Raw genomic sequence first — 13,992 nt, forward strand, 5'->3', positions numbered from 1 at the left:
TGAGGTTGAGGTTGTGGACCTTGAGCATCTTCATTGTTGTTTCTATGTTGTTGAGGAGGAGGTGGTCGTCCATGACCTTCATCATGATCATCATTGTTGTGGCGTTGATGAGGCCTCACACTTGCTTCACTTGATGCTTGGTGATGACTTGAGTCTTCCTCCATCTCAACTTCTCGTGCTTGATGAGGTGGTCTTCTACCATGAGGACGATCATCATGATGACGACGGTTGTCTTGACCTTGACGGCGTGGTGCCCTATCACGAGGAGGTTGATCAACATTGATGATGCGGCGGTCTTGGTTCACTTCTTGTTCGGCATTATGGTGGTGCCTTTGAGCATTGGCCACTTGAGATGGGCGAGGTTTCCCTTGATGATGACGTGCCTCTTGCTCTTGGCGGAGCCTTTCTTGCTCACGTGCATGAAGGAGATCTTGATCATGACGAAGACGTTGTTGTTCCTCTTGGAATTTGATGCGGGGTGGCCTTCGGACACCTCCTCACCAAGACCGACAAGTCCCCCAAGTGGACCAATGACAAGGGCTCGAGTTAAAGCTCTACATGATAAGGTGAATTCGCTCCTCTCTACCTCTACCTTTGACACCCCTTTGGATGGCTTGCTACTTCATGCAAATACACAATGTTCAATCAGGTACATCGGTCAAGACACAAGCCATGGAGTCCAAGCCAATGGAGAGAGAGCTGGAAATGATGAAGATGGAGCTCCAGCGCACAGGCCGGAACTTCCGCCCTCCAGGACCGGAACTTCCGGCCAGATTCCTCCCAGATGCTGCCAAGATGCCGTCCAGCGCCCAGAGAAGTGGAACCAGCCGGAACTTCCGCCCCCAGGGACCGGAACTTCCGCCCACCCGGAACTTCCACCCAAGTTCCGCCCAAGCTCCGAAAGTCCGTCAAAACGCCCCTGGATGTTACTGCAAGGAAATGGGCTAATTTCGGAACTTGACCGGAACTTGGCCGGAACTTCCGGCCGGGCCGGAACTTCCGCCTTCCAGGACCGGAACTTCCGCCCCTGACCGGAACTTCCGCCCAAGTCGGCCGGAACTTCCGCCACCGCGAACTTCAAGACAAAGACTATTTTTCAGCGTGTAACTTACCCATTCGCCTACCCGACTATAAATAGCCTAGTTGGCTCAGATCTGAGATTAGACTTGTTTAGAACTCAAACCTACCTTTGAGCTTAGTCTCCCTTGGGTATCATCCCTCTGTAATCAAGGCACTCTTGTTGTTGATTTGTGAATTGCTAAGTGAGATTCTAGTGCAAGGCACTCTCTCTCCCTTACCAATCCCCTTCTCTCCAACACCAATCTCCCTCCGGGAATTCTGCCGCGTGCCTCTTCCTTGGAGATTCTATTGGCGTGATCTACCGAGTCACGGGGGTAAGTATCGGGTGTATCGGGTTGGTGTGCGTGCGTGAGTACCGTGTTCCTCGTGTTCTTCGTGTTCCTCACGTCCTCCCACCTCTTTCCCCTTGGTCCTTGGGTTGAATCGCGAGATCGGGCCACATCCGGGATCTCAGATCTCATCATATGGTATCAGCAGCCTTTGGTTACCGCGATTTTGACCCTCCACCCACCCGATTTCGTTTCTAGAAAATTTTCCAAAAAAATAGCCCAAATTGCCTTTGGACCGATCTGTGATTTGGTTGAGTTTTGAGTGGTTTTGATCCAATAGAAACTTGTCTTTCGTGTTGATCTACAATTCCCCACCTTCCCACAGCTTCTAGTGCCATTTTTCCCACGAATTCGAAGATTTTCGGCCCGGATTTCCGCCCAAATCGAAGAACAGCTCGCAGATCTGATTGCGACCGGAAGTTCCGCCCCGGAGGACCGGAAGTTCCGCCCCTCAGGACCGGAACTTCCGCCTGGCCGAAATTTTCACAGCTAACTTCGTTTTTCGTTTTGGCACTAACCCCTTGTGTTTGGACTTCGTAGTGTGTGCCATTTCAGCTACCATAAAGCTTCCGCAACATCATCTACGACGACGGCACCCCGAGGATCCAAGCGGTTCATTTGACACCTTCCACCATAGCAAGTTCAAGTTCGTCGGCCACCGTCATCACGTGGTATAACTTGCACCTAACTTGTAGCCTTAGCTTCCTTGGCGTACCTTTCCTATCGAGAGTGGCTTTCTAGTGTTGCGAAGCATTGCGCAAGCGTCCCGACCGTGAGGGTGTGCGTGTGTTGAGCAAAGCTACGAAGCAAGCTCGTGTGAAAAGATAGGCAAAAGAAGTGTGACATACTTACATAGATAGTGAGAAAAAGAAAGCTTCTAAGCATACAAAAAAAAAAAAGAGAAAAAGAAAAAGAGTGTGAGTGACACCTATACACAAAAGAGTCCAAAGCTTATAAGCAAAAGAGAGAAAAGAGAAGAGAGGCGTCTTGCGCAAATCTTGTTGCTTCTCAATTTTGCAACCGGGCCACGGTCTCTCTTGCGTTAGCGTGACACCGAGCTAGTAGTCTTCGTTAGGACCTTTTTGTTCGTGCTCATTTTCCGTCGCGCTAACCCCATTTTGTCCCACGTGTGTGTTCCACATTGTGTATGCCTTTTGTGATCACCGCTTTTGACTTGTGACTTTTGCATCTTACCCACTCTTAACAACATACTCGATTTTGGATTTCGTCTTTTGGCTTTCCACCATCCACACCTAACACCATATTTGCTAGCTTTTGCGTGTGCCTTTGTGTGTGTCCCGATACACTTGGTCTTACTTTGGTCTTGGTTGATTGTCTCAATACTATCTTACCAAGGTAAGAGTGCGAGGTAGTCTCCTTCCACTAACATCCACAACATAGTTCTTGTCTTTCCATCATGGATAGGAACGGAGATGAGCCAAGGGATGGAGAAGTCCTCCGCAACACCGAGAGGTTGGCCACCCAACACAATCTATGGGTGCAACGCCAAGAGTTCAAGGAGCAACTTACCTTGTTCGAGACTCGCATCGATGAACAATATGAAGAAGTGGCCCACAACTTCGGCCAAGTGAACCAAGATATGATCCTTCTTCATGAAGCTACGGACAACTTGCATGACCAAGTGACGGCCAATGATGCAAACATGGAGCGGCGCATGGATAGCCTCGAGCGCGCCATCAACAACTTGGGACGCCGACATCGACATCGCTCTACTTCCTCATCGTCATCGACATCATCACATGATGACTACTCCCATGATCGCCATTCGTCCTCAAGCTCCGACTCAAGGCATGGAGATCATCATCGCTCTCGTCGACCGCACGCTCGTCATGATGATTCTCGCTCAAACTCAAGGCGCGGAGAGTTCCACCGCCATGCTCGTCCTCATGAGCGTCCTCAACATGACCAAGCTCTTCACCAAGATCGTCATCAAGCGGCTCGCCATGCCCACCACGGGCATGACGACCAACCCCAAGACAACGTCCTCCACAACATGGACCCGGCACCTCATCGTCAAGCCCATGTGGATGCTCAAGACCAAGGTCATCAAGATCCACCAAGGCGTGACCTCCGGAACCATCCTCGCCATGACCAAAGGGGCCGAGGACAACCTCCACATGATCAAGATGAGAGAGCCAACATTGGACAACGTCAACAACCTCGTCAAGATCCGCAACAACATCCTCAACATGAGCCAAGTGAAGCTAGTGTTCACCTCCAACGCCAACCCAATGCTATGGTTGGTCGGGGAAGACCTCCTCTACCACCTCAAGTCGCAAGAGATGAAGGCATCCGTCCTCTCCGAAGGAACATGGAAGATGAAGAGAATATGTATGGAAAGCTCAAGTTCAACATGCCCAAGTTCAAGGGTGAAGACGATGCCGAGGCCTACCTCTCATGGGCACTCAAGGTTGACAAGATCTTCCGCATACACAACTACTTCGGTGCCAAGAAAGTAGCCATGGCCTCCCTCGAGTTTGAAGATTATGCCAACACTTGGTGGGAACAAGTTGTCACTCTTAGGGAAGAAAAGGGTGAACCTCCAATTGACACATGGGAAGACATGAAGGAGGAAATGCAAGCTCGCTTTGTCCCTACACACTACAAGACGGACCTCTTCAACAAACTCCAAAAGTTGAAGCAAGGCACCAAGACCGTTGAGGAATTCTTCAAGGAGATGGAGTTAACCATGATGCGAGCAAACATCCAAGAGACCGATAACCAAACCATCGCTAGGTTCTTCAATGGCCTCAACTACCCCATCAAGAGGATTGTGGAGTTCCAACAATACTCCAACATGGTTGAGTTGGTTCACCAAGCTTCTAAGGCCGAGCGTCAAGTGAATGAGGACATCAAGTACTCGAAGTCCAAGCAATACTTCGCCTCCAAGCTTGCCATATCAACTCCTACAACAAGTGTCAAGCCAACCGCATCCTCTACACCTTCCAAGCAACCTTCCATACAAAGTCGCATGAAGCAAACGGTATCCTCCACTGCCTCCTCTGAGGCCTCTACGGGACCCTCCAATGTCACTTGCTTCAAGTGTGGCACCCAAGGCCACAAGTCCTTTGAGTGCAAGAACACCAAGGTCATGATCACTATGGAGAATGGTGACATAGAGACTCTAAGTGAAGGTGAATATGAAGCCCTAGTGCAAGCCGCCGTTGCTAATGAGGAAGAGTATGATGAAGAAAGTGGAGAAGACCCTCTCTTATGCACACATGATCCAAGCCCTTCTCTTGTGGTCACTCGAGTGCTCACCATTCAACCCCAAGCTATGGAAGACCAAAGATGCAACATCTTCCAAACGCGTGCCGGCATTGGTGGCAAGTCAATCAAGGTCATCATCGATGGTGGGAGTTGCCACAACTTGGCAAGCACCGAGCTATGTGAGAAGCTCAACCTCACGCTTCGCAAACATCCTCATCCATACCATGTCCAATGGTTGAGTGACAAGGGCAATGTCAAGATTCAACACACCGTCACCGTCAACTTCAAGATAGGACCCTATGAAGACACCGTCGAGTGTGACGTGGTGCCTATGACCGTGTGCCACATGTTGCTTGGCCGCCCATGGCAATTTGACAAGAAGGCCATACATGATGGTTTCTCCAATGCATACACCTTCAAGGTCAAGGACAAGAAGTTCGAGCTTCGCCCAATGACTCCTAGCCAAATCATCGCCGACAATGCGAAGGCTTTAGCGAGGGCACAGCACCACAACCAACATAGTGAGTTGAGAGGAGAGGGAGCTACCCACCAAAAAGAGAGTGAGCGCCACCACCCACATATGAGTGAGAGAAAGAGTGTCCTCCTAGCCACCAAAAGCGAGTGGAGAGAAGTGAAAGACAACCCATCCACCACCATACACTACGTGCTCATTTGCAAGGGCCTCTCGTCGGAGACTAACGACTTAACCAACATTCCTTCGTCTTTGTTGTCTCTTTTGAAGGAGTTCCAAGATGTCTTCCCCGACGAGCTACCTCATGGACTACCACCGCTTCGGGGCATCGAGCATCGCGTCGACCTCATACCCGGCGCTCCACTACCAAACCGCGCCGCCTACCGCACCAACCCCGAAGATACCAAGGAGATACAACGACAAATACAAGACCTCCTCGCTAAAGGGTATGTCCGAGAAAGCCTTAGCCCTTGTGCCGTTCCCGTCATTCTTGTGCCTAAACCGGATGAGACGCAACGGATGTGTATGGATTGCCGCCCTATCAATGCCATTACCGTCCGTTATCGACATCCCATTCCGCGTTTACATGACATGCTTGATGAATTGAGTGGTGCCACCATTTTCTCGAAGATTGATTTGCGTAGTGGCTACCACCAAATTCGCATGGCAATTGGTGATGAATGGAAGACGGCATTCAAGACCAAGCTTGGTCTCTATGAATGGCTCGTCATGCCATTTGGTCTTTCCAATGCTCCTTCCACTTTCATGCGTCTTATGAATCACATTTTGTGACCTCTCATTGGCAAGAGCGTGGTTGTTTACTTTGATGATATCCTCATCTATAGCAAAAATCTCGAGGACCATGTTCAACATGTGAGAGAAGTTTTATGCATCTTGCGCCACGAGAAGCTCTTTGCCAACCTACCAAAATGCCATTTCGCTCAAAACAAATTGGTTTTTCTTGGTTTTGTGGTTTCCGCCAACGGGATTGAAGTTGATTATTCCAAGGTTGAGGCCATCCACAATTGGCCCACTCCCACAAATGTTGGCCAAGTTCGAAGCTTCCATCGACTTGCCGGATTTTACCGCCGCTTTGTGAAAGATTTCAGCACCATTGCTTGCCCTTTAAACGAGCTTACAAAAAAGAATGTTCCGTTTGTTTGGGGCAAAGCACAACAAAAAGCTTTTGATGAATTGAAAAAGAGACTCACCGAGGCACCACTACTCGCTCTTCCCGATTTTACTAAAACATTTGAGATAGAATGTGACGCGAGTGGCCTTGGAATCGGTGGTGTTCTCATGCAAAATGGAAAACCCGTGGCATACTATAGCGAGAAGTTGGACGGCGCACGCCTCAACTATCCTATATATGACAAGGAGCTTTATGCTTTGGTTCGTGTTCTTGAAGTTTGGCAACATTACCTTTGGCCAAAAGAGTTTGTTATCCATTCGGATCATGAGTCCTTGAAGTATTTGAAAAGTCAACACAATTTGAACAAGAGACATGCTAAGTGGGTTGAGTTCATCGAGTCCTTCCCTTATGTATTCAAATACAAAAAGGGCAAGGAAAATGTGGTTGCGGATGCACTTTCCCGCAAGATTACTCTTCTACTCACCCGCTTGGAGTTTCACATTTTGGGTCTTGAGGAGATCAAAGAACTTTACCCTTCCGACGCTTTCTTTGGTCCAATCTTTGCCAAGTGTTCCGTTGACCGCGGATTTGATGATTTCTATTTGCATGATGGCTACTTGTTTAAAGCTAACAAGATTTGCATTCCCGAGTCTTCTCTTCGTAAGTTGCTTTTGCAAGAGTCACATGAAGGTGGTCTCATGGGTCACTTTGGACGAGAGAAGACATATGCCATGCTCTCAACCCACTAGTATTGGCCAAGAATGTACCGCGACGTGGAACGTCTTTGCCGACGGTGTACAACATGCTTACAAGCTAAGTCTACTTCCAATCCTTATGGTCTTTACATGCCTTTACCCATTCCATATGCACCTTGGTCGGACATAAGCATGGACTTTGTACTTGGCTTACCACGCACAAAACATGGTCATGACTCAATATTTGTGGTAGTGGATAGGTTCTCTAAAATGGCTCATTTCATACCATGTCATAAGAGCGATGATGCTTCACACATTGCTTCATTGTTTTTCAGGGAAGTGGTTCGCTTACATGGAATACCGGCAAGCATTGTGTCGGATCGAGACGTCAAGTTTATGAGTTACCTATGGAAGTCACTCATGGCGAAGTTTGGAGTGAAGCTCTTGTTCTCATCGTCCTCGCACCCTCAAACCGATGGACAAACCGAAGTGGTCAATCGAAGCCTCTCCACACTCCTCCGCACACTTGTGAAGACAAATTTGAAGTCATGGGAAGATTGCCTACCCCATGCGGAGTTCGCCTACAATCGAGCCAAGCACTCCACAACCTCAAGGAGTCCCTTCATGATCGTCTATGGATTCGAACCTCCAACGGCACTCGACATCCTCCCACTACCTCTTCATCAAAGGACGAACATGGACTTCGATGAGCGCACCACCGCCATGAAGAAACTACATGAAGAGACAAGAGCAACCATACAAGAGCATGTACTTCGCCAAGCTAACCGCCTCAACGCCAAGAAAAAGGAACGCGTGTTTGAAGAAGGAGACCTCGTTTGGATCCACCTACGGAAAGAAAGGTTCCCGCAAGAACGCAATTCCAAGCTCAAGCCAAGAGGAGATGGACCTTTCAAGGTCCTCAAGCGCATCAACAACAACGCCTACGTCATCGACATACCAACATCAAAATACTTGGTGAGCAACACTTTCAACATCTCGGATCTCTCACCCTATCATGGAGATGAGGAGGAACAAGAGTCGAGGACGACTCTCTCCCAAGGGGGGGGAGATGATGCGGGGTGGCCTTCGGACACCTCCTCACCAAGACCGACAAGTCCCCCAAGTGGACCAATGACAAGGGCTCGAGTTAAAGCTCTACATGATAAGGTGAATTCGCTCCTCTCTACCTCTACCTTTGACACCCCTTTGGATGGCTTGCTACTTCATGCAAATACACTATGTTCAATCAGGTACATCGGTCAAGACACAAGCCATGGAGTCCAAGCCAATGGAGAGAGAGCTGGAAATGATGAAGATGGAGCTCCAGCGCACAGGCCGGAACTTCCGCCCTCCAGGACCGGAACTTCCGGCCAGATTCCTCCCAGATGCTGCCAAGATGCCGTCCAGCGCCCAGAGAAGTGGAACCAGCCGGAACTTCCGCCCCCAGGGACCGGAACTTCCGCCCAAGCTCCGAAAGTCCGTCAAAACGCCCCTGGATGTTACTGCAAGGAAATGGGCTAATTTCGGAACTTGACCGGAACTTGGCCGGAACTTCCGGCCGGGCCGGAACTTCCGCCTTCCAGGACCGGAACTTCCGCCCCTGACCGGAACTTCCGCCCAAGTCGGCCGGAACTTCCGCCACCGCGAACTTCAAAGACAAGACTATTTTTCAGCGTGTAACTTACCCATTCGCCTACCCGACTATAAATAGCCTAGTTGGCTCAGATCTGAGATTAGACTTGTTTAGAACTCAAACCTACCTTTGAGCTTAGTCTCCCTTGGGTATCATCCCTCTGTAATCAAGGCACTCTTGTTGTTGATTTGTGAATTGCTAAGTGAGATTCTAGTGCAAGGCACTCTCTCTCCCTTACCAATCCCCTTCTCTCCAACACCAATCTCTCTCCGGGAATTCTGCCGCGTGCCTCTTCCTTGGAGATTCTATTGGCGTGATCTACCGAGTCACGGGGGTAAGTATCGGGTGTATCGGGTTGGTGTGCGTGCGTGAGTACCGTGTTCCTCGTGTTCTTCGTGTTCCTCACGTCCTCCCACCTCTTTCCCCTTGGTCCTTGGGTTGAATCGCGAGATCGGGCCACATCCGGGATCTCAGATCTCATCAGAATTGAGCATGGAGATGTTCTTGTTGAAGTCATTCTTCTTCAAGGCGTAGACGTTCTTGGACAAGTCGAAGTCGTGCTTGCTCCGCTTCTTGAGCTTGTTGTTGAAGCACTTGAGCATCCACATTATGGTGGCGTGGGTCTTGATTGGAATCATGATGCGACGATGTAGGAGCTCGTGACCTTGAGCTATGAGAGCGCGAAGACCTTGAATGGTGTCTTCTATCTTCTTGACGGTTAAGTGTATGGAGGATGTTGTCCAACGCCGTCTTCATGTCTCTTGTCTCTTGACCTTGTATGGCGAGTGTTGCCTTCAACTCATTGCCTTGAGTTTCAATCTTCTCATTGAGTTCTTGAACTTGATTGTTGAGGTCAATCCTTTGCACTTGAGCTCTTTCTTCATTGCGGACGTTGGTATCCTTGAGCATGGCTTCAAATTGATTGAGCTTGGTGTGGACGGCTTGAGTAGCTATCCAATGTTGGTGCCGCGTCATCGGTAGTTGATTCCCTTCTCCACTAGACATGGTTACAACTAAAACAAGAACTATGTGGTGGGTGGTTAGGAAAGACTACCAAAAGTGTCAAAACTTGCAAACCAAAATCGAAAAAGTGTTTCAAGTCGAGGAACAACCGATATGTATGCCCACACACAAAACAAAAACTCTATATGGTGTTAGGTATGGATGTGGAAAGCCAAATGGAAGAACCAAACGAAAAGTCTATTGTCAAAAGTGGGTAAGATCCAAAAGTCACAAGTCAAAGGCGGTGATCACAAAAGGCATACACAAGGTGGAACACACACGTGGGACAAAATGGGGTTAGCGCGACGGAAAATGAGCACGAACAAAAATGGTCCTAACGAAGACTACTAGCTCGGTGTCACGCTAACGCAAGAGAGGCCGTGGCTTGGTTGCAAAATTGAGAAGCAACAAGATTTGCGCAAGACGCCTCTCTTCTCTTTTCTCTCTTTTGCTTATAAGCTTTGGACTCTTTTGTGTATAGGTGTCACTCACACTCTTTTTCTTTTTGTATTTTTCTTTCTTTTTCTCACTATGCAAGGATACTACTATCTATGTAAGTATGTCACACTTCTTTTGCTTATCTTTTCACACGAGCTTGCTTCGTAGCCTTGCTCAACACACGCACACCCTCACGGTCGGGACGCTTGCGCAATGCTTCGCAACACTAGAAAGCCACTCTCGATAGGAAAGGTACGCAAAGGAAGCTAGGGCTACAAGTTAGGGGGCAAGTTATACCACTTGATGACGGTGGCTGACGACCTTGAACTTGCTATGGTGGAGGTGTCAATTGAACCGCTTGGATCTTCGGGGTGCCGTCGTCGTTGTTGATGTTGCGGAAGCTTGTGGTAGCTGAAATGGCACTCAAAACCGAAGACCAAACACAAATGGGAAGTGCCAAAACCGAAGACCAAACACAAATGGGAAGTGTGAAAAATTTCGGGGCCAGCGGCAGTGCCGGCGTTTGGGCGGCGGCAGTGCCGGCCTGACCGGCAGTGCCGGCGATTTTGGAGCGGCAGTGCCGGCCTCAGCTGCTGTTCGTCGATTTGGCGGAAAACTGACCCGAAATTGGCACAAACTGGTGGGAAAAGTTGGGGGAATAGTAGATCAACACCAAAGACAAGTTTCTATTGGAACAAAACCACAAATAACTCAACAAATCGAGAGATCGATCCAAGGCCAATTTGGGGCTATTTTTTGGGAAAAAAATTTGGAAAATTTTTGGGCGAAAATGGTGATGTGGGGGTCAAATCCGTGGCAACCAAAGAGCTGCTGATACCATATGATGAGGGCTAAGCCCGGGGATGTGCCCGATCTTCACGGATTTGGGTGGATTTCGTGGGGGAGGTGGATGAACACGATGAACACGACGAACACGGGGAAGAATTCGTGGGGATACAACTCACACACGCACACAAACCGGTTTCCCCTCGTAGGCCCGATACACCTACTCGATAGAGGTTGCGAGAAAAGACCTTCCGGTAGAAGTCCCGCAAAGAGATCGACAAATCGAAACACGCGAGATCTAGAAGGGTGAAAAGACCGGAAGGTTGATAGAAGTGCAAGCAAAAGACCAAAAGGTAGAAGTGCAAGCAAAAGATCAACAAACGGTAGAAGTCACCAAAGAGATCATCACGCGTCGATAAGGAGCCCGGGTGGATACAAGATCATAGATCTAGGGTTTCCCACATGGGTAAGAGCAAAGCTCAAGTTTCTTCTTAGTTCATCTCTAACCCTAATCTGGAGGAAGGGGTGAGGTATTTATAGGCCCAGATTCGTACAGGGGTAAAGTCGGAATTACATAAATTATCCTGGTCCATGGATACGAAATCGACGGTTGAGATGAAGTCAACATGGGTGGGGCCGGCAGTGCCGGTGAGGATGGGCCGGCAGTGCCGGTGGGGCCGGCAGTGCCTCTGGTTCGAGGCCGGCAGTGCCGGTCTTGGTTCTCGTCGAGTCTTCAGCTGGAGGGCACGGCAGTGCCGGGGTCTGGAGGCCGGTAGTGCCGGGGTGAGCAGGCCGGCAGTGCCGGGGGCTTGAGGCCGGCAGTGCCGGTGATGAGGTCTAAGACCCCGATTGTGGCCCGATCTCGCAAATGACCCAAGGAATCAAGGGGGAAAGAGGGGAAGAGGCGGAAGAACACGAAGGACGCGAAGAACACACGAAGAACCACGCACACCAACCCGATACAATCGATGCTTACCCTCACGGCTCGATGGACCGTGCCAATAGAATCCGCCCGGAAGAGACTCGAGGTAGAATTCCGAGAGGAGAGACCGGTGGGGAGGACGAATCAAGGAGTGGGAGAGAGAGTGTAAACACTAGAATCTCTCACTACCAAATCCATACATCCACAAGGGTTGCCTTGATTACAGAGGGATGATACCCAAGGGAGACTATGATGCGGGGTGGCCTTCGGACACCTCCCCACCAAGACCAACAAGTCCCCCAAGCGGACCAATGACAAGGGCTCGAGTTAAAGCTCTACACGACAAGGTGAACTCGCTCCTCACTTCCCTCGACCTAGATACCCCATTGGATGGAATGCTACCTCATGCCGAAACCCTTTGTGTCATTAGGTACGTGGAGCATCAAGACCACGGAGAGGACAGTACGTCATGGTCAAGGGAAGGAGAGGAGCAGCTGATCGAGAAGATGAACATGGAGCTGGACCCGAAGTCGCCCCAAGAACGCAAGGAAGAGACGATGTGCGGCCGGTCCAGAATCCGGTCTGACCGGACGCCTGACCGGGCCACCCGGCTCAGAATCCGGTCGACCGGACGCCTGACCGAGCCACCCGGTCCCCAACCGGGCCACCAACCGGTGCCATCCGGACGACTTCCCGGGGCTCCAGGACCTCGCCCGGTTACTGCCCGGTCCAGGATCCGGTCACCGACCGGACGACCCGGTCCCAGGTCCGGTCCAACCGGACTCCTGACCGGCCTGCACGACTGAAGACTACTTTCGGCCCGAAACGTTTTCCTTTGTGCCTTTTCGGCCCGTGTTGCCTTGTACCGCTATATAAGCACCTTGGACACCCCTTTTTCCCCTTAGACTTGTTTAGAACTCAAACCTAACTTTGAGCTTAGTCTCCCTTGGGTATCATCCCTCTGTAATCAAGGCACTCTTGTTGTTGATTTGTGAATTGCTAAGTGAGATTCTAGTGCAAGGTACTCTCTCTCCCTTATCAATCCCCTTTTCTCCAACACCAATCTCTCTCCGGGAATTCTGCCACGTGCCTCTTCCTTGGAGATTCTATTGGCGTGATCTACCGAGTCACGGGGGTAAGTATCGGGTGTATCGGGTTTGTGTGCGTGCGTGAGTACCGTGTTCCTCGTGTTCCTCGTGTTCCTCACGTTCTCCCACCTTTTCCCCTTGGTCTTTGGGTTAAATCGCGAGATCGGGCCACATCCTCGATCTTAGATCGCATCATATGGTATCAGCAGCCTTTGGTTACCGCGATTTTGACCCTCCACCCACCCGATTTCGTTTCTAGAAAATTTTCCAAAAAATAGCCCAAATTGCCTTTGGACCTTATCTGTGATTTGGTTGAGTTTTGAGTGGTTTTGGTCCGTGGATCTGGTGTTGTTGTGCTTGATCTACTATTTCCCCAACTTTTAGCCTCCAATTCCATCGTTTCCTTTCGATTTGGTCGATTTGGCTTGGGTTTCGTGAAGAACAGGAGAGAGAAAGCTCAATCCCGCGAAATCCGGTTGAGCAGCCGGTCGACTGGGCTACAGACCGGTCGGGCCGGTCCAGAATCCAGTCAACCGGCCACGCAACCGGCCAGGCCGGTCCAGAACCCGGTCCAACCGGGCCTCCGACCAGGTGACGCAACGCCCTCCTTCGACCTCGACATCCGGCGATCTCCACCACCACCACCACCACCACCATCGCAGGTATAACTTGCAGTAACCCTTGTAGCCCTCTTCTTTTTGCGATCTATCCCACGAGCGAAGCTTTCGAGTGTTGCGAAACATCGCACGAGGTCCCGACCGTGAGGGTGTGCGTTGTGTGAGTAAAGCTCATAAGTGGAGCTCGTGAGTGGCCAGCAAAAGAGTAAGAGCATAGGGTGCTAGTGAAAAAAAAAAGCAAAGTGCAAAGTGCCACCGATACAAAAAGAGTGAAAAGCTTTTAAGCAAGCAAGAGAGATAGAGAAGAGAGACCTCGTGCGAATCTTGGTGTTTCTACTCTAGGCAACCTAGCTTCGATCTCTTCTTGCGTTAGTGTGACATTGAGCACCCTTGTTTTGGGTTTTTCATTTTTCCGCTCGTTCCTTGGTTGCACTAACCCCGCTCATCCCGTGTGTGAGTTCCACATTTTTCCGTGTTTATAGTGATCTCCACTTTGACACTTGATTTTTGGACCTTACCCACTTTTAACAACATACTCGATTTTGGATTTCGTATTTTGGTTTTCCA

The sequence above is a fragment of the Lolium perenne genome, chromosome 5 (genome assembly GCF_019359855.2).
Source record: "Lolium perenne isolate Kyuss_39 chromosome 5, Kyuss_2.0, whole genome shotgun sequence".
NCBI classification, from domain to species: domain Eukaryota; kingdom Viridiplantae; phylum Streptophyta; class Magnoliopsida; order Poales; family Poaceae; genus Lolium; species Lolium perenne.